The 26,279-nt window shown below is 41.1% G+C and overlaps 2 long non-coding RNA genes across 2 annotated transcripts in view; one reads left to right on the forward strand and one right to left on the reverse strand.

Annotated features, from left to right (window-relative positions):
• Positions 1-8,521: 8,521 nt before the first annotated feature.
• On the forward strand, positions 8,522-19,261 carry LOC127461977 (uncharacterized). The gene is made up of 4 exons (XR_007900250.1): positions 8,522-8,657; positions 9,717-9,844; positions 17,638-17,768; positions 18,864-19,261. It is a non-coding gene; the product is annotated as an uncharacterized LOC127461977 (long non-coding RNA).
• Positions 13,462-26,279, reverse strand: part of LOC127461984 (uncharacterized) — a 29,589-nt gene continuing 16,771 nt past the window's right edge. The window contains exon 2 of the long non-coding RNA XR_007900262.1: positions 13,462-14,322. This is a non-coding gene — a long non-coding RNA (uncharacterized LOC127461984). The remainder of the gene's footprint in view (positions 14,323-26,279) is intronic.

Below are 26,279 nucleotides of genomic sequence, written 5' to 3' on the forward strand. Positions count from 1 at the left end.
TCTGTAGATGTGAAGTCCCACAGCTTCTGCTATGGTGTTGCCCTTCGTATCTATGGTGGAGCCAAGATGTGGATATGGAGTAGCCTACTGAGGACTGGAAAGTGATCTAAGTGATCTAAATGGCTGATCTAAAAGAACTTCAGACTCTTGACTTCTTTTCTTCTCAATATTAATCTCTTGTAAAGTAAACTCAAAAGCTAGCAGTAAGGGAAGGCATGGCAAGTTGTGTCCTCCTGCATTTTATCAGCTTTGCTATACAGGAGAGAAGTTTTTCTAGTGTGATAGGGCTGTCCGTGGAATACAGAGTAAAGCCACCCATGCTACAGGAAGGACTGTGAAGACTGCACCTGTGGAGGAGGCACTGTGTAAGTGCTCTCTCTCAATGAGAATGCAACCTGGAAGCCTCCCTGAGATAGACTGGGTACAGCTGGTCAGCACAGCAAAGGATAGGACCACTGCTCAGTCACTGTACTGCACATGCAGAAGGTATGGCTCTCTGAAAGCATGAGATGTAAAAAAATAAATAAACAAGACTTGGTATCTCTGGTATGGGTGTGTATGTATAGACGTGGACGTGTGTATGTGTGTATATATAGGTAAGGAACCTAATCCTTTTTTAACTATCACTTGCAATTTAAAAGACAGGCTAAGCACTGGATGAGGACACACATTTCCTCTTAGGAAAATAAAAAGGGGGAGGAATCAAACTATGTCTATCTTGAGCTTCATTACCCTATAGTCATACAGACTACTACCTATAGAAACCTTTTAATCCTTAGGTGGTAAGCAATAGGATAGGGATTAGTGTTGATGCAAGGTAGGGGTTGAGAGCAAGGCGCAGAGGTAAAACAGATAGAATCAAGTGCCCAAGATAGCAGAGTCTTGTAGAACATACAAATAAGAAGTATTATTTATCTGATATGCCAACAAGAGTATAAAATATAAACATTGTTCACAGAAGTTACATGACATTTTTTAATCAGCCTGGGTGGGTTGTATGTCTGACAGTGAACTTTCTTGCACTTTGTCTTTAAGGTGAAGAACAACTAAAACCAACAGGTCTTTGAACCTAGAAAGCCAAGTTTCACAGAATCACAGAAGAATTTACATTAGATGGGTCCTCTGGAGGTCATCTAGTCCAGCCCCCTCCTCAGAGGAGGTCTAGCTAAACACATTGCTCAGGGCCATGCCCAGTCAAACCCTGTACACCTTCAAAGATGAAAGTCCACATCCCCTGCTCCAGTATTTGACCACCTTTATGGTAAAACATTTTTATTATACCTAATTAGAACTTCCCATGCTCCACCTTACATCCACTGCCCATTATTGGGCACACACAAGAGTAATCTGGCTCTGTCTTATCTGTAGCCTAAGGATAGGTAGTTTCAGCAGTCCGGTCTCTTCTGAGCCTCCTCTTCTCCAAGCTGAATGAACTTCTCTCTCTCAGCACCTCCTCACATGCCTGTGCTCCAGCCCCCTGACCAGTCTGGTGGCCTTTTGCTGGACTTGCTCCAGTATGTCAATATTTTTACTGTACTGTGGAGCCTTCTTGCTATCCCCAAACCACCTTGTGCAGAGTCACGCTGATCTTCTCTGTATCATTCAAATTTTAGCATTATGCTACCAACAAGAACATGATTTCATTAGAGGATAAGCCAGAACCATTAACTTTTTTAAAGGAAGATATTTGGAAACAGTGGAAATTTAAGACTTTTAACCCATTTCTGCCTTTCCTGCTATTAAGCGATGTGTCCTTATGTTCTGGTCTTTTTCTCAGCCCACAATTTTCAGTGGCTTCCTGCACTGTAAGGAAGTCTTCACAACCCCCTCTCAGCATCCTGAGAGGGGTATTTATATCAGCTTGGGCTCTTGGTTGTGTGTCTCCTCTGCCTCTCTAAGAGCTCTTTTTTCTACATCTTTCTGCTCTTCTACTTCTTGTGCATTTCACCACTCTGTCAGACTTGTTCTGCACTCCAGAAACCTTTTCCCTGAAAAGTTGCTCAACTGCTCTTGGAAAAGCACAATTTCCTTCTCCATCCAGAAGATGCCCCCTGACTGAGTGCAGCCGCATTGTTGTCTGCTGTCTCCTGAAAAGAACATAAAGTCTATGCACAGAGTAACTCCAAATGAAGAAATTAAAATTTATATGCTCAACATGTTAACAGAAACATCCACAACATTGTTATGAAAAGTAATTCATTAGGGTCTGGCCGTGATTTTGGAAATTACTCAGGGTGGTTTTATAACAGTTAAAAACTGTAAGGTGCTGTGTGTGAGGCTTTGGGGTTTGGACATGTTTTTCCAGAACTCTTTACATTTGTCAGTGAGAACATACAGCTCTTTTGACAGTAGGACTTGGGTGGGCTGATGGTTGCTGGATGCTGTAATAGGAGGTTGGCGGGACACAGAATGATAAACTTACTTGTCAACAGCCTCACTGGCTTTCTTAGGACAAACTGAGCTTTGTACCTCTGAATCTTGTTTCTCATTTACTCCCTGGTAATTTTTCTGGTACGGGTTAATTGATTCTGTAATTGTTTGCTGCTGTTTTTATGTCTGCCCAACACGGAACCCTTCTCAGCCGGAGAAGCTCATTTTGTATCTATTATTCCCTGCTTTGTTATGTTGCTTCCCTCAGCCAGAAAGAATTCTTCTTAAATTGTTTGCATGTTAGTGGCAACAGAGATGGAAGACCAAAGAAAATAAAGAAGAGATCCACAATGAATGTTGAAAATGGGGTCCATCCAGTGTGTGGGATGGAAAATAAGGTTGCAAGCACCCTTTGGGAGATCTCCAGTGGGGTGACCACAGCTTTGCAAACCAGAAGAAGAGTTTAGAGAGCACCTCAAGAGGAAGAAGACCTATGGCTCCATCTGAATACCGTAAAGCCCTTTCTCTGAAAAGCAAGATACTAGCATAGATGAAGGTCAGGTCAAAGAGCTCTGCAGGGCCATTTTGGCCTCTCTGTCTGCCTTTTCTTCCTGAGTCCAAATGATTGTGTAGGGTTGGTGCTCACATACCATCTCATGGAGTTGAGATATTTTCAGATAGGTGCATAGAGAAGGTTGCTAAAACTATTCTTAGGTACTGTAGGCCAGATGCCTTATTATCTCATCAACTCATAGCTCCTTTGTGGCTCTCTCTTTGGTATTGTAAGCATTTGCTGTTTCTCTCTCATGCAGCACCTTTTTAGTTCCTATTAGTCGTGCATTAGCTGCAAAGCGGTTGTATTGCTGTCCCCTCCCCTCCCATCTTCTCCTCTCCCCTCTCCTCCCCTGCCCTCCCCTGTTGGGCATTATTTCTTCACCCTTGCTACTGACTGTTTTGCTTGACAATTGTTTTGTTTGCAGAAACTCAGGAAATTCTGCTTACTTTACTTTCAGAGCCAGGATATTAGCATAGAAAATGAATCACTTTTGATCTCTTCTTGTTTTTCCTTGTTACAAAGTAATTTTTCCAGACTTCTGCAAAGCTTTGAGTGCTTCTGTTTTTCCTTTTAGAACAGAGGGACCTGAATTTCCATTGCCTGGCACTGCAGGTGTGTAGTCAGAATAGTTGCCTCCCCTGTGTATTCTACTTGTAATTACTACACAGATCCAGCCAAAGTGGACTTAGAATACGTCTCCTTAAGCCCACCCAAGGCAAGCTCACAGCCTCCTGGGGGTGAGATGTACCTAAGTGAATTTCATCTATTTTATTAGACTTTTGTACACTTGAATGAAGTTCAGTGTAAAAGGTCTCTGCAGAAATAAACATAGCAGATCAGAGGCAAAGTGCAGTTTTCCCTGGTGATTTATATAGTTTAAGATTAGAGCTGGTATTTTGCAAAATGCTGTTTGAAGTTGTTAATTAGGTTTGCCTGAACAGACCAAAACAGACACAGCTAATTGGTTAAGATTATAACTATGAGACTGTGACCGTTATCACTGTGAAATGTCTTGGTGTATGTTCTTGTTCAGGTCTGTTCTTCCATTCTTTTTTGGAGGAGGCAGATAAAGCATGCACTGTATCACTGAGATAGTGAGGAATACTTTTGGGAGTATCATCCCTACCTCAAATCTGCTGTTGTTAATGGGAGTTTTCTTTACTGAATACCTCTGTGTTCATTCTACTTGCATTTTTGACAGGAGGAGTGCTATCAGGTGACTTATCAACTTTTTTTTTATGAATAAAGCTTAATAGGAAGCCTTTTCACAGCATGAGACCATCCATAGGTCCAAAATAATTTAATCAACTCTCACAATCCATGCAGTTACTGGCAAGCCTGATTCCTTTTATGAATAATTTTACTTGGATCTTAGTAAGAAAAATGTTCTTGTTAACAGTATGAGCAACAAATTTCCAGACAAAAATATGGAGGAGGGAGAGTATGGATAGACAGAGTCTGGGGGGGCCTGTGACTTCATTGCACTTCACATGATAAGAGGGTTTACTTCAGGAGCTGGTGATGGGATGGAGACTTGAAAGGCCGGGCTACAGGAAATGGGAATGGTGAGTCAGGAAATGGCAGCCTTCCCTCCGAGTCATCCTTGAACTACTGCCCTGGTGTGTTCAGAATGGGAATTGGATTAGTAGAGATGTTGTTCCTTCAGAAGAGGTTTCAAACTTGTGTCGTGACCATTTGATGTTGTTAAACATTACGTGCTGTTACTCCTTGAGAGCATGGATTTCAGATCCTGCATCTACTCTGATCCCTAGTGTGGGTGGCTGCCGGTGCTCTGTAGCTGTCCCTCTCCGCAGTGGCGGATCCTCCATGCCTCCCTCCTGACCCGGCTCTCCATCCTGTGAGCACTGTTATGCACCTGCCTCGTTTCTTGTTGAAGCCGCTGCATGGCTGGTGACCCAGAGGTGTCTTGTGTGGCTGCTAAACAGCTGTAATTTCCCATAACAAGCAAATTATTCTCTCTAACACTTGATCAGCTCACCAGGAGCAGAAGAGCTATCTGTTAGGGGGCCAATGGTAGTATTTGGTGATTGCAGGGGGACTCACCATGAGGGTATGTGGGGCGACTTAACTCATCAATGAATATAAGTATCTAAAGGGCATGCTCCAAGAAGATGGACCCAGGCTTTCCTCTGTGGTGCCAAGTAACAGGTCAAGAGGCAATGGGCAGAAACTGGTGCACAGGAAGTTCCACCTGAATATGAGGAAGAACTTTATTGTGTGAGTGACCGAGCACTGGAATAGACTGTGGAGTCTCCCTCACTGGAGATATTCAAGAACCATCTGGATGCAATCCTGTGCAATGTGCTCCAGGATGACCCTGCCTGAGCAGGGAGGTTGGTCCAGATGACCCTCTGTGGTCCCTTTCAGCCTGACCGATTCTGTGGTTCTGTTGACTGGGCAGGCAGGCAGCAGCAAACCCGAGCCCGCCGGTCAGATCACAGCTTGGAAAAGGCACCTGAGCCGGAACGCGCGCCGCGCTCCCACCTCTTAATTCTCCGCTGTTAATGGACAGGACGAGGTTACGCTTCGTGGCGAATTTGGACGCGGCGGGGCCCGACCGGAGCGGCAGCGCCGGCAGCGGCCGCCAGATGCCGCCCTGCCCAACGCCTTGGCGGGGCCGCCGCGCTCGGCGGAGCGGCCTCCCCGCCGCCTCTGCCCCCGGCTGGGGCCGAGCCGCCTTCCGGCTCCGCTCACAGAACTGTAAGTTGGAAGGCACCCCTGGAGATCATCCAGTCCAACCCCCCTGCCAAGGCAGGATCTCCTCGAGCAGGTTACACAGGAACGCGTCCAGGTGGGCTTTGAATGTCTCCAGCGAGGGAGGCTCCATGACCTCCCTGGGCAGCCGCTTCCAGTGTTCTGCAACCCTCAATGGAAAGAAGTTGTTCCTTATGTTGAGATGAAACTTCTTATGTTTTAGTTTATGTCCATTGCTCCTTCTCCTGTCACTGGGCACCACTGAAAAGAGTCTGGCACCATCCTCTAGGCCTTTGATATATTTATAGGCACTGGTGAGATTCCCTCTTAGTCTTCTGCTCTGTACACAGAACAGGCCCAGCTCTTGCAGTCTCTCCTCATAAGAGATGCTCCAGACCCCTCATCATCTTTGTGATGATGGGGGAGTGGGTTTGGGTGAAATGGGCCTCCTGGGCCATGGGCAGGGTCAGGGGTGGCCTCTGGTGAGGCTGGGTGAGGCCACTAAATTCGAGCACTCAGGGCCCTGGCACTGGCTGGGATTCATCAGTCTTCTTCAGGGAATGCAGAGCGACCAGCACAAGGGTCATCTTGTGGTGACAGAAGGATAGGTGCCAGTGACTGAAACCGAGCGCTCTGTTCATTACAGGCATTTTCAAATGATATTTCTTAAAGACAAAGCAAAAACAAGCTGCCCTTGAATGGAATAGGAAAGTAATTTGAATGTTGAATTTCAGTAGCAATTGCCTGTGTTGCCCTTTTGAACCCTGTGTGTTTCAGTTTTCCCTCCCTGAGCATTCTCCTCAAAAGAATGGATGCATTGACTACATGCATGATTTTGGGGAGAAAAACAGTTTGAGGAACACAGCCCTGTGCCGTGTCAGCCAGCTGACTGTGTGCATTCATTGGGGAAAAATTTGAGGGCAGCTAGTCCACACTTCAAGACTGGCTCTCAAGGAGGCCAAGACCACTGAGATTTTTGGGATTATTCATGTTTCAGAGTCAGTTTGCAAGACAAAATTGTTTAGGGCCTAAAGGAATATAAACAACTGTCACGTGTAGTTGTTGGAGCTTCTTTTATGAGAGGCTTGTATTACTTAAAAATTGCTTACGATTGCTAATTTAGCATCTGTGTGGAATGCTGTATTGTCTGGACTCCTGTATTTGCAATCAGAGCAGATAGCAGAAGCATAAGCACTTCCTGCACAGCTTCTTGGCTGCGACCTGGACTGACCTCGTGAACGGCAAGTCGGGGTGAGCAGTATCAGACTTGGATGCTTTCTTCCATTATCGCTGGTGTGTTAACCTAGCAAAACTGCTTGGCTTCTCTGCTGAGCTTTCCAGCTACACTGTAAACATCTGTCTGCCAACTGACTGAAACCACTGCATCGTTTTGTGTAGGCTACCGAACAGCTGTCAGATGGGAATAACTTGGATTATCCCATGTCTTAACCAATGTCCTAGATGCAAGAGGTTCTGAACACTTTTATCTTTCCTTGACTTTCCCGTTTTTTTGACTGAATCCTTCTCAGCTATATGTTTTCATTCTCTTAGTAGGCCTTTAAATAACCTGCAAGAGTGTGCTGGATGTTATCCTCCTGCAGAGCTCAAGTAGATTAGGCAGGAGCATTGAGTTCATTGGATCACTATGGATCCACTCAGTTCTTCTATGCATCTCCTATCCATTAGTGTCCCATCTCTAAGAGACTTAGTGATATTAGTTTTGACAGGATGCATTATGCTGTCCAAGGTTATGTCTGAGAACCATAAAACTACAAAAAGAGGATCTCCAGAACAACACTGCAAGCAACTGTAATGGCAGATGAGCTGAGATCTCTGATAATTATTTTCTGCCAGCATGGACATGTGTGTTGCTTTCAGGGTGACAATAGGCTATGAGTGAGAATACCTGTGCAAAAAATATACCATAGACTTGGAAATGTTTGGTTTGGGAAAAGGGTGCTTTTCACATATGTTAGAACTCGCCAGACTTTCTGAAGTCAAATGGGAATTCCAAAACACTTGATCCTGCAGATTAGGCTGTCCATACATATGAAGGAGCCTTGGAACATTCATTCTGAAGTTAGAGGAACAGGCTCATTGAAGAGATGCTCATACAGATGGTTAGGCTTGAAATTTGGGATTTATTTGGCTGAATACCACAGAAGTCATCTTTAAGTTCTACGTGACTCATCCAGGCTGTCTGAACTTCTCAGACTGAAGAGAGGAAGCAATGAGCAGGTTCAATGATGACAGAGCTTCCTGTCTTCCCTTGAACAGACCTTTTTCATTATATTCTGCTGATTCAAGTTGAGTTCAGTGACTGGGCAAAAACAGGAGAGAAAATGCTGGTTGTGGAATGCCATTCTTGCCAAACCTTTTCAGCCTCCAAGGAAGGCTTATTTTGGCAGAATGTTAAAAATGCTCTCTGGATTGCTTTTTATTTGGAGAGGTAGATGGGAAAGATGCTCCTCCCCCGGCACTGAACCATAAATATTTGACTTTTATACAACCAAATTCCTCTGAGTAGACATGGAATAAGTGACAAAAAATGAGCTTTTACCAAACCTGTGGAATTCATTTCAACATTGCCAGGTGTTTGACTGTAAGACTGTGAGGTCCCATATTTAACAGCTCATATACTTTACCAATAATATGTGAAGTGTTTCATTATCTTATACACTGTAGTTGGCACACATCAGTTTGCAGACAAAGAGTAATGGTTTATGATGTTTGTGGATTCCATGTGCAGTTGTAGGCATAAAATGGTGTGTGGTGTATGATAAGACAAATACATAAGAATGAAAGAGCTCATGTAGCAAATACGAGATACTTTCAAGTCTATGATACATAAAACCATAAATTGTTAAGTAACATCAGTATTTTGATTTTTGTCTCCTTTTATAATTGACAGGAGTAAAGAACAATGAAGAAGCTTGCCTTCAGCTCACCCAAGCTGTTCAAGGAGCACTTGGGGCAGATCAAGAGCTGTGTTATTTTGAGTCTGCAAAATAACCAGGTAGGAGTTCAAGGAGTACTTGGGAAAGATGAAGAGCTAAGTTATTGTGAGGCTGCAAAATAACCAGGGCTTTTCAGAGTGTTCATCCTAAAGGCTAAATTTTTCACAAATTAAAGCTTAGTGTAGGTGGGCAAGCTTACTGGACCAACTGCTTATTCACATCAATTCCCAATATGCAGTGAAGTATTTCAATCAATATTGAAATAATTACTGCAAGATTCTGGTTATGAGCATTTTTATGGATCTTTTTTCCCCTGTGGTGTTTTCACTCTTTTCTGAGTTTTAATCTTTCCAGAAAAAAAAAATAAGTATCAAAAAGCTCGAAACTTTAACCTACTTCTAAGTAAATCTTTGACTGAGCAAATCTTTAATGTGTTGCTTTGCAGCATAGCAGTGTATTTAAGTGTGCACTCCTTTATGTGTAACAAATGTTTTGCTGAGGTAGGGTCTAAGGATGAAAAGCATCTGCCTATTTACACCAGCAACTCCCCAAGCATGGGAATCTGGTGTGTTGCAAGAGTGGCAACACACCAGACGTTTGCTGTGGCAGTGCTTGCAGCAGCCTGTGTGGTCTGCCCTGCTGGCCTTAGCACCCGTCTGGAGAACTGGCAGGGGCGAGCTGCCCAGGAGACCTTGGTCCCTGGGTGAGCTCTCAAACAGCCCACCAAGTCACAGGGCTGCTCCCCAGCTGCAGCGAGCAGGGCAGCTCAGGGAGATCTGCCGTGTCTCACCAGTTGTAATCCAGAAAAAAAACAAGCTCTGGGTATCTAGAAGAGTGAGGAGGAGAAAGTCTGACTACGAAAAGCAGAACAGGAAGCTTCTTGCTTTCATGTCTTCTGCAAGGACTTTGACAGACTGGTGTGTTTTGTGGTGGTTCTGCTGGTGCTTTGGACCTCTGTCAGATGCATTTTTTTTAGAGAACTAGTGAATTTTTGCATATGAACAAGAAAGCATGTCATTTATCTGATGCTGAATTTCAATATTTTTAGTATTTTCCCCCTTGAGGTGGTTTAGGAATATGGAAGATGATTTTAATGAAATTTTTATTGTTGTTTCTAGTGCATTTTCTGTGGTGTAAACACTGACTGAACAAAAAACTGAAAGGTGGTCCCATCCCTTGGGGGACTGGAACCTGGTATTAGCCATCTGACCAAGAAATGATTAGAACAGTCACTGGGGAGGACAAGGTAAGAGTAACATTATTTATATGTATTTTAAAAATAATATCTAATAAGTTTAGGCCAGAGGGCTCCACAATCATCAACAGTATGAAGTTTAACAAAAACAAGTGCTGAATTTTTTACTTGGGTCGAGGCAACCCTGAATGCACATACAGTCTGGTGAATGAGATTCTAGAAAGCAGAGCCATGGAAAGGGACCTGGACGTCCTGGCCAATAGCAAGTTGGCCAATATAAGTCCTGGCAGCCAGGAAGGCCAACTGTGTCCTGGGGGGCATCAGGCAAAGCATCGTCAGCCGGTCGAGGGAGGTGATTGTCCCGCTTTGCTCTGCATTGGTGCAGCCTCACCTGAAATATTGTGTGCAGTTTTGGGCACCAAAATATAAGAAAAGATATAAAACTATTGGAGACTGTCCAAAGGAGGGCAACGAGGATGGTGAAGGGTCTAGAGGGGAAGCCACATGAGAAGTAGCTGAGATCACTTGGTCTGTTCAGCCTGGAGACAGGGAGACTGAGGGGAGACTTCACAGCACTCTACAGCCTCCTCACAAGGGGAAGTGGAGGGGCAGGCACTGATCTCTTCTCTCTGGTGACCAGTGACAGGACCTAAGGGAATGGCATGAAACTGTGTCAGGAGGTTTAGGTTGGATATTAGGAAAAGGTTTTTCTCTCAGAGGGTGGTTGGGCCCTGGAACAGGCTCCCCAGGGAAGTGGTCACAGCACCAAACCTGCCAGAGTTCAAGAAGTGTTTGGACAATGCTCTCAGGCACATGGTGTGATTCTTGGGGTTGTCCCATGCAAGCACAGGCATTGGACTTCCATGATCCCTGTGGATCTTTTCCAACTCAGGATATTCTATCATTCTATGATTTTACCTGCTTTGATGCAGATGATCACTAAAATAGTGCATTTGAAGTTGTCTGAACTCACTGGTTTCTTATTATCAGAGAAACAGGCAGTTCTAAGAGATGCATGTTTCTCTTTGTGTTTAAAAGAAGTAAAACCCGAGAAACTTTCCAAAAGCCTGAATCTTTTGAGGAAAATGATGAAAATAAAGCTTTCAACTGTATCTGTCTTACTATGCTGACACTTCTGTGGCTCGTCTCACTTCTAGTGACTGTATAGATATTGTTCATTCATATTCCTGACAGGACAGTTGCGAAGCCCTTTTTCTGGCACTGATGATGTAACAGAAGACCAGAGGATTCCTGTATCAACTTTCTGCCTTTGCTGCTTAACCTCCCTTTTGAGGAAACTTCCTTATTTGGAGAAAGTAGTGCACACAGATCCAGATTCAGCAATGTTTTCTGGCTGATAGCAATTCGATATGGCCTTATGCAATTTTTGTTCTCCCAGCTTCCACACACAGGGGAGTTCACTATTTTCTGTTTTATCTTAGTTGTCTGTAGTCTCCCTACAGTGGATGAACAAAACGTTTCCACAGACATAAAAAATGATCCTCAGTTTGACTATAGAAATCTGTGTTTAAAACAGGCATTGATTTAGAGGGGACTTAAGTGTGCCTTAACTATTAGTCTATCATCTATTTTTGGGCAGAAAATAATTCAGTAATGTCTAGCTTTTAGTCATAGTATATCATGATTAGGATGTTTATGTAGGATGAGGATAGCAGAAAAATTCTGAGAAGGCTTGCTGGTGCATTTCTGAGTGGTCTAAACCCAAATGTGGATCAGTTACTGATACTGTCTGAACCAGGTGACAAAATCAAACCTTATCTGTTTGGGCCATGTGAAATGTCCTCTAAATAGCCTTTGAAAACATGAGCATTAGGTAAATTATGGTTATTATTAGTGAGCTGATGTTTAATTTTGAACTACAGCTTAAATGAGATAAATGTCAGATTATTAGTTTCTAACAGTAATCACTTAAATGAAATTTCATTAAAATACTTGTGAATAATTAATGACATTAAATCACTGACATTTTAACAAATCTTTGTCTAAGACCTGAAGACCTGGTGAAATATGCAGTTTTCATGAATTGAAATAGAAAAACCAGAATCCCATCTGCCTAAAACATAAACCTGTTTAATGCAGAGAAGGAAGTTACAGTTTAGGATACCAGAAATTTGAGATATAATTTCAATATTCATTAATCTTTTTTTCGAAGACATTGGTGCATGTAGAAGCAATAAGGCACGTCCCTATTTCAGTGCACATCATTTTAGGTCTAGGAGTGCAGAGTGTGAAAATAAATTTTTCTTATGTTATGTTTTAATCAAGATAAAATGACAGTTTTAGAGTCACAGAGTGCATATAACAAGATAAGCAGTGCTGCTTCAGCACAACTTGCATGTATTGTTAGAAAGCAGCATGCACTTAAAAGTAAATGATGGCCCTGAAGTTATGGTGATATTGTAAGGCACTGGTATAAAGTGGTTATCTTTTATATCATTCTTACAACCTTGGCACACATGGTTTATGTTCAAGAATTTGATTTCCTTAGTTTTATAGTTTTGCTGTCCTTAAAATCCACCATACATCCAAGAATGAATATAGTCAATTAAAGAATTTCATAAAACTTTGTTTCTTGAGGGCAGAAATTATTAGAAAACAGAACATTTGTATCAATATTTTATTTGCAATACTGTCCTCTCAATATATACTCACAGCTCTCCATTATTGTTGGTGGGAGTTATATATGCAGGAGTCAAGCAGAATTAAGCTTTCATGAGTAGCTAGTTAACAGATAAATGTTTTATCTCTGTGCTCTGTAAATTAGATGTTGTTCTTAAAGAGGGTTTTCACAAGCCCTGGTTATGTTTTTTTCTTAGCTAAATTTCATGATCTTATATGTTATTTTTTTAATAGAGTTTGTAGTTTTTGCAAACACCAGTATGCCTTACGGTGACTGATGATTTTTGTTTAACCTGATTCTACACATTGCCTTGAAATATTTTTATATTTCAATGTAACTTGGAACTAAGATCCATTTCTTGAAGCGTAGCTAATAATGCTCTGGACTGTTACTATTGCAATGATGTTAATTCTTCCCAGTCTCTGTTGTGCTGGTCTGGCTTGCACAAAGAGTTTAAAAAGGCCAGGAACCTAAGACCACCGGCATTGCAGGGAAATAACATCTGAAGAGCTCCCAGTCCTACAGTCCGCCCTCCTGCTGCTGAAGAGCAATAGCAGACTTGATTGGGGTTTATTTGTGGATGGCTATTTTCTAAAAAATAACAAATCAAAGAAATAAATCAGTACAGATCTTATATTACATTTTATATGCTTTGTTTTGTTGGTGGCTGTAGCATGACTGATAGAAAAGGAAACACATTTTTGCTACTGGGAACATGCTTAAGCTTATTTTGTTTATTGTAGTACTTTTCTGTCATTTTGCTTATTCTTTGAAACACTTTCTGCCACTTTTATTTTACTTTTCCCCCCCCAAATCTACAGATTGTATAGTCATCAGTTTCTTCTGAGTTTAATCTTTTTTTTTTTTTTTTTTTTTGCACCTTGGGTTGATCTTGCAGTTCCTATTTAGTCCTTACTTTGGAGAAAACCCTTAGTGACTTCAACAGGTGGTCTCCTGGAATCAGCTCTTGGTTTTGCTGTATTGAGTGCATGATGTCTGTGGGACAGTTACAATCTGAAATTGTTTGCCAAAATCACCAGCCAGGTCCTCCAGAACCGCTCTTTGAATCTGCTGTGTTGTTGAAGTCTCATTGGACTACTCACATGGTGATAAGAGTGGTAAAGGGAGACTGCAAAGTCCATGACCACTCTTCAGAGCCCAAAGAAGGAGGCATAGGAGGGTATTTGGGACAGAGTCAAAAAAGTCTACTATATTTTGTTTTCTTTTGTAGTGCTTCAGATGAGAGGTGCCATCTTTATTCAAATGATAGAATGTGGAGATATCCTGTTCACATGTACACATAATGCATGTGCTGTAGGACTGGGGGAAATGAGATCCTGTCTTTGGTTTTATATCCAGAATTCTCTATGAAGTTGCCAGGTTCCTTACTAGTTTCCTTGAATCCAGAAGCATGTCTGTTTTGCAGGTGTTTTGCTAAAATTACATTCCATTGCAAAGAACAGATCTTATCCTGTTTGTATTTTTTAAATGCTACCTTCACTTGTGGAATCACATAAGCAATTATTAATAGCCAAACAATAAAACAAGATGTTTTTGATTTGGATTTAAGTCGTCGAGTAGTCTTTTGCTGATCCATGCAAAACGCTTCAATTGTGTGATCGTTTTTAATCATCACTAATGAAGTTGACACACCCATGATGTTGTTTTTGGCTTTGATACCTAGAGGACTTAGTGAAGTGGCTGGAGGGTTTGGTCGTGTTCCACATCTCACAGCGTCATGGGACACTGGGACAGTAGTTGCTCCAGGGAAGCAAGAGAAAATCAACATTGGCATCATCAGTATTCATCTTCACTCCCACTCTGATTCTGCTCTGGTTTCTTTTAGCTTCTCACTTGTTGTCAATGCAGCAGCAGGAGAACATCATGACTTGGTTTGTGCGGGGAAAAAAAAAAAGGAAGACTAAAAATGGCTTGATCTCAATTTTCAAAGTATGGGTCTGAGCAAAAGTAGGTTATACTTCACAGATCTTTGGGAAAGAGGTTTTACAAAATCTAGGTACTGGACATTTAAAGCTAATCAGGTTTAACCTGGGAATAAACTGAAAAATAAGTTATACAAGGGTAAGTAATTATTGGAAAATTGTTAAGGTATATAGTAGACTATCCATAAGGAAGTCTTTAAAACAATATATCTAAAAGATATGAGCTGTAAATCAACCAGACATTACAATCTGTGTGATCAGGAGACTGGTCCAAATGGACATGGTGATTTCTGTTGAATTTCTAGGTCCTACCACAAGAAACCAGTAAGGAAGAAGGAAAGTTGCTTCTTTTAAGTGACCAATACCTCCTGACTTTTCTGTCAAAATAGGTCAAAAATGGGTTGTCTCTTGACAAGAGTGATAAATGTTTAAACTGTATGGTACTTTTGCCATATTTCATTCTTAACTGAAGAGGTAGGCTCTCTTCAGGAAAAACAGCCATATTAATGACTTATAATTGTTAAAATGTGCTAGTTAGTGTTGCAAGACTTTGCTTAGGTTGTAGGGTAGGAGAGGGAAGCTCCTTCCCTCTCTTCTCTTCAAATAGTCCAAATCCTGACCTCAGGCCTTGCTGTGCAGAAATCAAAGACTTTACCCTTTCTTCTCTTGCACTGTCTGTTCAGGAAGCAGGAATAATGGATCTCCTGAATGATGGTTGTGGCTTTAATGTGGGATTTTGCTTGTGAAATTGCCTTCTCTTCCGTATGGGAAGGACCTGGCATCATCCTAGCTGGTACTACTGTGGTGGCTGCAGGACTAGACCTGACATCTCTTACTTCTATGGAGTGTAGTCAGAGCTGGCACACTGACCTTCACCAGCTACAATGAAGTGCCCTAAATTTATTTAGCCCTCTAGAAGCACCCTGTTGGTGTTGGGCACACTTAGAAGCTCAGAAATTATATTCATATATGTGTATCAATAGAAGGAACAAAAGTAGCTGTAATACTGGAATAGAAAACATACAGGAGTAACAGAATAGCTTTGCTGGTGGGTAAGTGGCTTGATACATTGAAATTCATTTTCAAACAAACTAAATAAATTAACTGTACCTCAATGTGCCTGTGGTTTGAATTCCAATTAGAAGGAATATTATAGTGGTGTAGTTACAATATTGATCACTTGGTTGGATAACTAAAAATGTATGTGAATGATAAGAGAGAGTAAAAAAATCACATTGATAATGAAAAATTTAACTGTAAACATCATATGGGTGTGTAAGACAGAACTTTTTTTTTGTTAAACAACAAATGAAATTTTACAGTAAATGGCCACAGAACAAATAGGAGGAGAAACAGCTTACAATTTATGCCTGAGTTCCTGTGCCAGACATGACTCAGAAGGTAACTGTCAAAGAGTTAGTGCAGTAGCAATTGCCATGTACTGAAGCTTAGCATTCTTGTGAGAGTTAAAGACCCTCAGAGGTGTTAGACAAAACTGAGGAAGCCTCTCAGAAGAAAAATTAAAACAACCAAGATGTTAAATTTCTTAAAGTACCATGAAATATAAGGGGTAGATTTAGGGTCTTTTTGATAGATAGTGTGCTTTTTCTCTCCAAAAATTAGCTTCTAAAAAGACAAAAAAAGAATAAAAGAAATAAAAAGGCATAATTGAATATGTGGAAGTAATTTCAAATAAGGAGCATACAGAGGAGAATTAACTTTCACAAGATACATGTCAAAACACAGTAAGGTACACCAAAAAGATTTTGAAGAAAATTGTGAAGGAAAAGTAAATAAATTCACTTTTCTATCATTAGAAGTTGAAACATGACTGATATATCTGTAGAATATCAAAGAAATATGATAACAGTGTACTGATAGTATGGAGGAGCTTACAGTTGCTGCAACATTTTTTTTTTCAGGAGGTGAGGGAAGGAAATACATTCAAATTGAGGCAGAATAGTTTTAGGCTAAGTATAGCATAATTTTTATGAAATTCTAAGGACAAGTGCTGCTTACTGAGTAGTTTAAATGACACAAATATTAAATTGCCAAAATCTTAACTGGAATATGTGTCCTAGATGTTTGAAGGTGGAAAGTGGCTGTTTTGTTGCCAGTCTAGAGTGTCTGACTTTGTGGTAGGCAGACTTTTAGAAACTACGTGATAAAGATATGTGAGGGGGCACATGAAATATTGCCACTGTGGTTTTGTAGCCGTGCCTCACTATTCTACCAATTTTTCTGAAGGAGTCAATATAGGGCAGTTGGATGTTGTGTGGTGCTCTGAGAAACATAATCCAAGGTCATCATCTTATAAAATTATGGTGATGTTCAGTAAGTGGGAAAGTTCCCTTCTGAGAAGAATGTGAGAAGTGAAAATTTACTTGCAGAGTAAAGGAATTTTTCCACTAAGGTCTTACTAGGTTAGTCTGCATGTATGGGCCTATCAGTGTATTTATGAGAGGATGAAGGACAAGGTAGGCATAATCAAGAAGGATGGGCCTTTACAGGGCAGTAGAAAAAAGGTCATAACACCTAAAGACTGAACGATAAAGTGGCAGATTAAATTCTATGTTAATAAATGCAAAATAATCCATCTGGGGAGAAAAACCAGCCACGACTGTATGTTATTCAATGCTAAGACTCCACATTAGCTGTTGCTGTTCAGGGAAGGCACCTTGAAATAGTTGCAGGCAGGTCTATGCAAGCTTAACTCACAGCTAGTCAAAAACATGAGTAAATTGTAGGAATGGATAGAAAGGGGACAGACAACTAAACAAAAAATATCCCTGACTTTGTTTAAATGCAGGATAGACTTCTTATTCTTTGTAATAGGCCAAATAAATAGATGAAATAAGTATTACTATATAGTTAAGTATTAACTGATTTCATAGGAAGCCAATCCCATTTAAAAACAGAAGGTTCGAACAGTGATAAAAATATCAAAATGTCTAAATGAAACTTTTCCCCTCAAAAATTAAGTTTTTCAAGATCACAATGCAAGTTGCTTCTCCAAGCCCTTGTAGCTAAGGGATTCACAGACTCCTACTTAAAAAGAATCATGACTGATATATCATAACTACCAAGAAACTTCAGGCTGCTGCAAAAATAGTCTAGTAAGCAGCCCACAGTCCTTATGGAGTCATTTCAGTATCTCTTAGCATGTAAAGTTGTCCATGACCCACTGAACAGGCAAACATTCCTAGGTTTTATTACATGTAACGGTATGGAGTGATGCTTAATAATGTTTTATGTTACAGGTTACAAGCTAACTCTAAAAATGAAGTTGCGACAAATGACACTTTGTGTGCAAATTGTTAAAGACAGAGAATTTCAATGTTAATTTTTATTAGGGATGAAAGATAAAGAAGATGCAAGGTGAAAAACAGAGGTAATGTTTTCTTGTAAGGGGAACATTTGAGCAAATGTCATGCATTAGCCAGAATTTTATTAATGGTTATCTTAGGTTTCTTTTCTCACTCCTATGCTTTTGGGTATTTGAAGAGGGAGGGTCATGTTTCCCCCTCCTTCCTGTGCAATAAATATTTAACAACATGGGCATTTTCAGTGTCCTGGGGCAGTCCTTTGAGCTAACAATTAACATAGGAGAGACACCCTCTCAGTTATTGCTTCAGCATCTCTTTCTGCAGGCTCACAAAAGTATTCTGGTTGATGTTTGGCAATTTCAGAGTCAGAAGGATCTGAGCTAGCCAAAAGGACTAGATTATTATTACTACATTCTTAATGTCAGCATAGATTCTATAGGCTCTGGCAGAAGTGATGAAGACAACAGGCCTGCCCTGTGCTTCAGATCTGACTGTTACACAAATGTAATCCTTAACAGTATCCATCAGTTAAACTAAATAAATATATACAATATATCTATGTATGCATGTAGATATAATGAAGCATCTCTTGTTTATTAACCCTGAACTACAAAAAATTTTGCAAACACATAATGATGTCTGTTGCCTTAGCAGAAGTTGCAGTAACTTTATTTACTTAGCATTACTTTTTTGGATGGCCATCTTGGCTGTTGTAAGTGACATCAAACTGAGGGAGAAAGTTTCCAAACTGAGACAACCTCTGCCAAAACTGAAAGAATTCTGTTATTGTTAAACTCTACATGTAACTCTCGAACAGCAGTGCTGTGTTTTGGGAAACACTGATCAACTGGGACCCAGAAACAGGCAACAAAAAGACTTTGCTGGCTCCAAATGGCAAATTCCCTTCTCTGAAAGGGCAAAATGAAAGGAGGTAAGATTCCTCCTTCCTTATGCACTTCTAAATATGCAGTTTCCTATTTGGAAGGATTTATCAGCTAGGTAAGACTTACATGTCTTGCAAATGTTCAAACTAGAAATAAAAAAAAAGAGAGGAATAAGATCAGTGTGGCTAGTAAGAGTGAGAGTGAGGCTAGAGCATACCATCCAACTTTAATTATAGTTTGCAATTTACTGTAAATAACCTTCTGATATTTTCCTAGTTTAGGGGAAATTCTTCAAACTTTTGCTCAACTAACTTCCATGGGAATTCATGTGAATAACGACTTTGAGAATCAAGATATGGAAATAATTATTCTCTCTCAACAAGCTGGATAGCTTGTCAGCTATCAGTACTACCACAGATTTCTGCATGTACTGAGCTGGGCCAACCCCTGAGAAATGAAGCTACATTAAGCTGATTTGCTTGTCTTCCATCCTAAGGACTGTACACTTCTAAAAAGCACAACATTCATGTCTAGACCTGGCAAGGACTGACAAAATAACTCACCTTTCTTCTTTTATCTCCCTCTTCTTGTTCCGATCAATATTCTAGGTGTGTTGTTCATTCGTTCTTTTTGGTGTCTCTGCTGTTGTCACTTCTTTGAATAAAAATCTACAAAGAAAATACCTCCCTACTTGATAATTTTTCCAATAAATGCTCATTTGCTTCTGTTGGTCACTTCTGTTTATTTAAGGAATTACCAGGGTGTTGTAAAGGATAATTGGGAGTCTGGGGAAATATAATGTGTAATGATGAAGTTGTCCACTCTGAGATCTGAACAATGTAGACTTTGCTGCTGGCACTGTGCTAATTGGTAGGGCCGTGCTTCACAGGCAAATAGAAGAGGACAGGTGGTGAGCACAGCAGTTCTGGTATCGGTGGGGTTTGCAGGGCATCTGTGCTCACAGTCTTGCCTTCAAGGGCATAAAAATTCACATGTAGATAGTCAAGAAACAGACACGTATCATAAAAAATAAAGCCAGAATGTAATTAAATAATAAAACATGACAAACAGTGCATTTCTAGGGAATTACAGCATGCCTTGGGTGGAGCTATAAGGCATGAGGCCAAAAGTTGGATGTCTTTAATCATCCAGGAGGCACAGAAAGCCCCTGATGATGACAGTGCTGGAGAAAGGAAGAGTGGGATGGTGTGGGCAGTCTTTCTGCATATAGTTTAGAAACCAAGTTTGATTTTATACTATTTGGGCATGGAGTTGTCTGTATCTCCTGCTTGCTTTTTGCTGTGTATGGCCTCAATTGGTTAACCTACTAAGACCGCAGAATGATGCTGACGCATCAAACCAGATAGTTCAGCACCCAAGTACATCTAATGAGTGGAGCAGGAAGTCTTGTCCTGGATCAAGTCAGTTTTTTCCAGCCCCTGTGCCTGGACTGGGATTTCCATGAGTAAACCTCAAGAGCAGTGAGAGCAGCTGCTAACTCTGGTATGGGGAACAGGGAGAATGAGAGGATCCCTGGAGTGCTGTAAGCTGGACTGCCGAGGGGTCTGTGCTGAGGCTAAGGCTGGGGAGACGTGAGGTGATGTGTCTGGGGTAACAGACATTTGTGACCATGGGCTTGGCCAGAGAGGCCCAGAGGGTGAGTTGGAAGCCAGAGTTGCATTTTTCAGTGAGGAGGGACAAATGATGAGCAAGACCATTTCAGTGCTTTTCAGTGTGGATGATTAACATAAACTCTGATACCACCACGTGTCCTGATGGCTACTGCTGTACATCTGTACAGGGGCTGTGAGACTTCAGGGAGCTGTGGGTGGAATGACTAGTTTCTTCCTCTTCATGGTCATCTTCTCCAAGTGATCTTTCTAAGGATCTGAAGCTTTATCCAAGAGGTAGGTATGAGGCAATGCTTGCAGGTGCAGAGTTTTTCATACCTTGTGTTCTTCCTGTTATTTTCTGTCATTTGCCTGGAGAGATAGCAGAAGTGAGCAGACATAAGGCTTCTGCTGAGAACTGCAGCTGGCAACAGGATGTCGTCTCTCAGTGAGAGAAAGAAGCCAAACCCAGTGCTCTTGCTGCAGTGACAGCTCCCAGGAGGGTGGAGAGTAACAGGCTCTTGGAGAAGAGGTCTTGTGAGGTGGGAGCCTTTGTGTCATGATGGTAATAAAGCCTTCAGAGACAGAACATGCTGATTCACAGAAATTGAGACTGTTTGTGGGAAAGGGTTGGCTTTCACAAATATCTTGACTTGAAAACTATGGTGGAAATAAAATTTTGGAACTGTCAGAATGTTTTGGTAATTTCTAACTGAATGGCTTTCTCATTCGAAATTACTTTTTGTTTTGAAAATTAAACTTAATAGCATATTTAAGAAGTTGCATTGAAAAGATATGTTTTGAAATTGTCAAAGCAAAATGCTGACCTTGAACTCCAGGGCTTTTTTCTTTGCCTCATGTCTTCAGCTTTGAAAATTGCAATAATTTAAAACTTTCCTCCCACTTTGAAGTGGGATATCGATATCTAGAAAACTGTTTACAGGGAATTGTTTCTCTCTCTGCTTAACATAATGAACTGTGCCACTTCAACATGGAGTAGCTCCATTTAAAACCAACAAATTTCTAATAAATTCACTTAAAAAAAGAAATATAACAATTCTGTTGCTACAAAGCCACCTTTTACTGTCACAGTTAGTCTCCCACAAGTACAAGCAGGTTTCCTGATTTTAGGCTTAAAATGTTTACTGGTGATTGTAATGCACTCAAAAGAAACCAAATACAGATGGTTAAGTTTGAACAATGTTTTTCTCACACAGTATTTAAGGTTCAAGAAAGTCATAAAACAAAGAAGTCCCAATTCAGTACTGTGCAGCATGTCCTGCTGATGTGTTTATTTCTGTTGCCTGGATTTTAATCACTGGGATGTGCTCACTTCAAATGTGATGCTAAACATTGCCTGTTATTATAATGCATTTCCCAGGAAAGTGCATTGTGACTAGCATGCAAAGCGCAGGAGAAAAGCATAGGGGGATTATTATTTCTTTTTTTAAAGCGTGGCCTTAAGAAAAACAATGGTTCATTCTTTCAAGCCCTTTATCCTGAGTCCTATTTATACTGTTACCAGTTTGGCAAAGGGAAAGGGGCTTCCAAGTGAGTGTGAATTACGGTTGTACATACAGGCTTGCAGTACCAGGGGGCCATGCTCAAAGTGTCAATTCAGCTCCTCACAACTCACTATCGTACTTTCTGCCCACACTGTGCCAGGAAGCTTCATGGCGTGGCTCACAGCCTTATCAATGTGCTTAGTCAACCTTGCAGGGCCCAACTCCCAGTGCCCATCTGCTCTGTGTGGACATTAAAGACACCACTATGCTTTTTTCCTAAGTGTAGTGGTTTGTTGCAGAGTTCTTGACTATAATTATGTCCCACAGTAACCATTGTGCAGCAAGACATGAGTCAGTCATTGACTTTCAGTCCAGCAGTGGTTGTGTTTTGGTGGTGATGGAGATTTCTGGGGCAGTGAGTGAGTTATACAGTGAAGCCCCGATACTGATGTCATTAGGGCAGCTGGGCTCACTGGTTTAGCTCGTGTGATAGAAATGCTTCTCATCACAGTGATGCCCAGGTGACATAAGGTGTATAGAGATATGATTACTGGTTTTTTTGTTTTGTTTGTTTTGGCTTATTTATTTATTTTTATTTATTTATTTATATTTATTTATTTGTAACATTCTTGGCACTTTTATAGTACACATTGGTTAAATATATTATATTAAAGCGATGGTGTATGGTGAAGGTGGGTGAAAAGTAAAACAGAATAGCTGTGGGGAAAAGGTAGCAGCTTTTCAGTTTGCCCGTATTACTAAAACCGAGACAAAATAATTTTTTTTCACTAGGACTGTCTAGAACCTCAGCATCAGGTCTGGCTCAGTCAAGCATGAAAACTGTTCATCCTGTGACTCTCCCCACTTTTAGTGCCTTTCAACTATTTTTTTACCTGGGAAACCTTATGACAGCAGTATCTTGCAACATAAAATATTATTGCCCTACTCTGTGTGCTTGGGATTTTATCATTATAGCAGAACACCAAAAGCAGCAGGTTAGCAGATTTGCTGTTGAGCTGGTTGGGTGCCTCTGTGTCATTAGTCCATGTTACATGTGCTACTGAAGCCCGGCACTCACTGCTTAGCATGGAGGCACAGAGACAGAAAAGAAGCACTGCTGGCAGCCATCATCAGCTAATTTTTTTTGTCTGTGATTTCAGGATGTTTCAGACACAACAGAGCTTTTTTCTCATTAGTGAGGGTCAGTATGCAGAAAACAGATCTCATGAAGTCCTGGTGTACTGTGCCACCCTGTTCCGTCTTCGTTTCAGCATCACCCGCTCCCACCTTGTCTGAAAAGTTATACAGTCTACTGGATGCCTTGGGAAGACGGATTGTTTTCATTTGCAGAGAGGTTTGCAGCAGAGCACTTTTAAAATGACATTGTAAGAAATCGCTACAGTGGAAGACCTGATCTGACTTTTATTTATATAAAAAGAGATCAGGGTTAGGATTTCTAGTTGGAAGAAGCCCATGATTTTACTAGGACACGGAGGCTCATTCTTCTCTCTTGGCATGCCATGCTCTCTGCAATCTATCTGAGAGGCAATAAAGGAGGTAATAAAGTGGCAATCAAAACCAACGCTTCAGTAGTCCTGAGCCACAGTTTGTGGGATCTCATTTGGAACTTATTTACCTAACCCCCTCCCACACATCTGTCTGTCTAAGACACCTACAGGAGTCGTCTCTTTGGAGGGCTGGAGGCTGTCAGAAGATTAAATTTATTTCTAAGATCAATCTGGAAGACTTTTTTGTTGGGAAGAGGAAATGCAGAGAGGTAAGGGTATATGGGCACTGCAGGTATGGAGTAAAGAGACAGCAGTAATGACTCTGGATCCAGGAGCAATGCATTTCCATCAGTGCCATATTGTACCCAGTTAACTGACCCTGCTAAGAAGAATTTGGTATTTGGCAGCAGAGCTGCTCACCTCATAGTACGTCTGAACAAATAGTTCAGAACAAAGTTGATGTATTATCTTTTATTGGCAGGCATACAATAAAAACAAGATATGTATAAGCTAATTATAATTTGTTCACATTCATTATTTTACATATTTTAAAAAGCTGTCTTTCAGAGATCTTTATATGTTGATTATGAACCATTCTGTAAACATCATCAGTCTTCTTGGTTCCTTATTTGCAATTAGGTACGAGGACTTTCAAGACCATGTTTCTGATTTAACTGCAACAACTTCACAGTGTGGCTGGTTTTCATAATCCTGTGTGGATATATTGGATGCTTTCTCTTATTCATAAGGATGGCAAGAATGACATATACTTTCTGCAGGTTTTCATGCCAGTAGAGACTGACCTGCATGTGACAGAAAAAGGCTGAAGAGAGGTATGAATGATCTTAAAATTCAAAATTATATGGACAGAAGAGGCTTCTTTATCAGTTTCCTCTGTTTTACATTACTGCTCTGGAAGTACTTTTCATTTCCTCTCTCTGTATTTTTGCACATATCTTCTCTTGGGCAGGAACGTGTGTAAAGGGTAGAGCTGAATAGAGCTGAACAGCTAGCAATAGAATCCTATATGCATAGTAGTCTTCTGTCTCTGGAGACTAATAGATTTAAGGTCCCAGGCTAATTGTTACATGCATAACTGTTGGTAAACTGGGACAAAATTGACCATGATTATGAACCTATGCAGAGCATTTTCTTTAGTTTTCAGTCTTCCAGAGTAAGGGTGGAATTCTGCGTTCCCTGCTGAAGCAAAGTCCCACTGTGCAGCTGAGTCAAAGTAATGGACGGTTGCCTGAATGAAGACTGCAGCATTTAGAAAGAGAGGGCCAAGCAGATTTTCTTCTCTTTATTAGTTTTCTTCCTTGCTGTGGTATTTCAGCACATCCCAATCTTAATACATTTCTCTTCGTAGCATACTTTGGGATGGAGGAAAATGTTCTCTCTCCAAATCTGCCTATAGGGAATTGACATGGGGAGAAGTGAAAAATTTTAAACCATTCTGTTTTCCAGTGGTACAGGTGGGCCCTTACTCAGGTAGCTGAACATTTTTAAACATGCCCCTAGAGATGTCTGTCTGAAAATCAGCAACGTGGCAGAGCAGGGACTTGAACCCGCCCTGGTGTCCCAGATGCTTAGCTAGTGCTGTAAATGCTGGCTTATACTTCCTGTCCTAACACTGTACTTAGTCCTGTCACTGCTGCCTTTGATTTAGAAGGGCCGCTCTGAATAGAAAGACTGTACTCAGGGTGAGTAATGGTGGTGAAATTTGTCTTTTTAGTAGTTGATTTTTAAGGCTGAAAAATCTGGCATATTCACAAACTGTGAATCAGTGCATCCAACTACAGATGTTATCCTCTGGAAACTGAGGATCCCATACCCAGACGTACTGCTGTCGAAGTACAGAAATGCTATCTGAACATGATTCCTGTTTCTATGACATCCAGAAGATAGCTGCTTTCTCTTTGTAGAAGCAAAAGATCAGAGAAGGCAAAAAGCAAACTAGAGTAACACAAAGGAAGGGGAAAAAAATGTGTTCAAAAGACCTCTGTCTCTCCCCAGCTTCCTGCTCCCTCCCCCTGCCCCCTGCCTCCTCTTCCTTCTGTCTCTAAGGGTTAAATATGCAGAGGGAAAAAATTGCTAGACTTTATGTCTGTGCTTGGTGGGAACTATTAAATTACAGCTGGATGTTTTTAATTATGCCACACATAAATGCCTGAACACAACAGCGTTTTAATCCAAATGTGAGCCTCATTTATGTGTGTTCTGTGTTTGCTCTGAAATGCACTGGCTGGCACTTGTTTGTGGTGGCCCCTTTGTGGCGTTGTAACAGTGTGTGGGGTTTTTCCCTCCCCCCCCCCTTTTTTTTTTCCCAAGTGTGAGGATGGGAGCTAGTGCTGGCGAGGGGGAAAGGAAATGGGTAATAAAACAGAGAGCTAAGCGGCTCACTGGAGCCAGCGATGCTGGGATCTGGTTAATTGCTCCAAAATGAAAAAGATTCGGGGGTTTTCATGAAATCCCATAGGTGCATTTGCCAAGCCTCAAATATTAGATTGAATTACAGTTTCTAATTCCTCCCCCCCTTTACCCACAGCCATGTGTCTTATTTCTTCCTAAAGCTTGTCCACTTTTCAGAGCAATGAATGTAAGAGAGAAGCAAAGTAAGGACCACCTTCCTGCTTGTTTTGCACCTTCCCCACTTATGTCTTTTCCTAATCCTACCTTTTATTAAAAAACAAGAAATTTTTCTCTCTTTCCTCCAGAGTATCCTGATGTGTTTGTGGATTTGAGGTTGAAATGTTGCCTATATATTCTGCCTTGCAAAGGGCTGCGGGGAGGGCGTATGAGGAAGACTGTCTCTGTCCCATGTTCTCCACACCCACACACTAGCTAAGCATAATATAATCCTTTTCTGCATAGCCACCAAGACTTGTTTTTTTAAAGGGGCTTTGACCTGTCCCTCTCATTTTCAGAAATAATTTTACATTGGCAGTTAGTTGTGCCAGCATTTTTACTATCCCACAAAGGGATTTCAGCACCTGATTTGTGGGGACTTCACTGGGAAATGATGTCAGTGGTGTGGCTCAGAGGAGTAGCTGTCTCTGAGATCAAATC

Source organism: Manacus candei, unplaced genomic scaffold (genome assembly GCF_025592945.1).
Source record: "Manacus candei isolate 608988 ecotype Guabito, Panama unplaced genomic scaffold, ASM2559294v1 h1tg000008l, whole genome shotgun sequence".
NCBI classification, from domain to species: Eukaryota; Metazoa; Chordata; class Aves; order Passeriformes; family Pipridae; genus Manacus; species Manacus candei.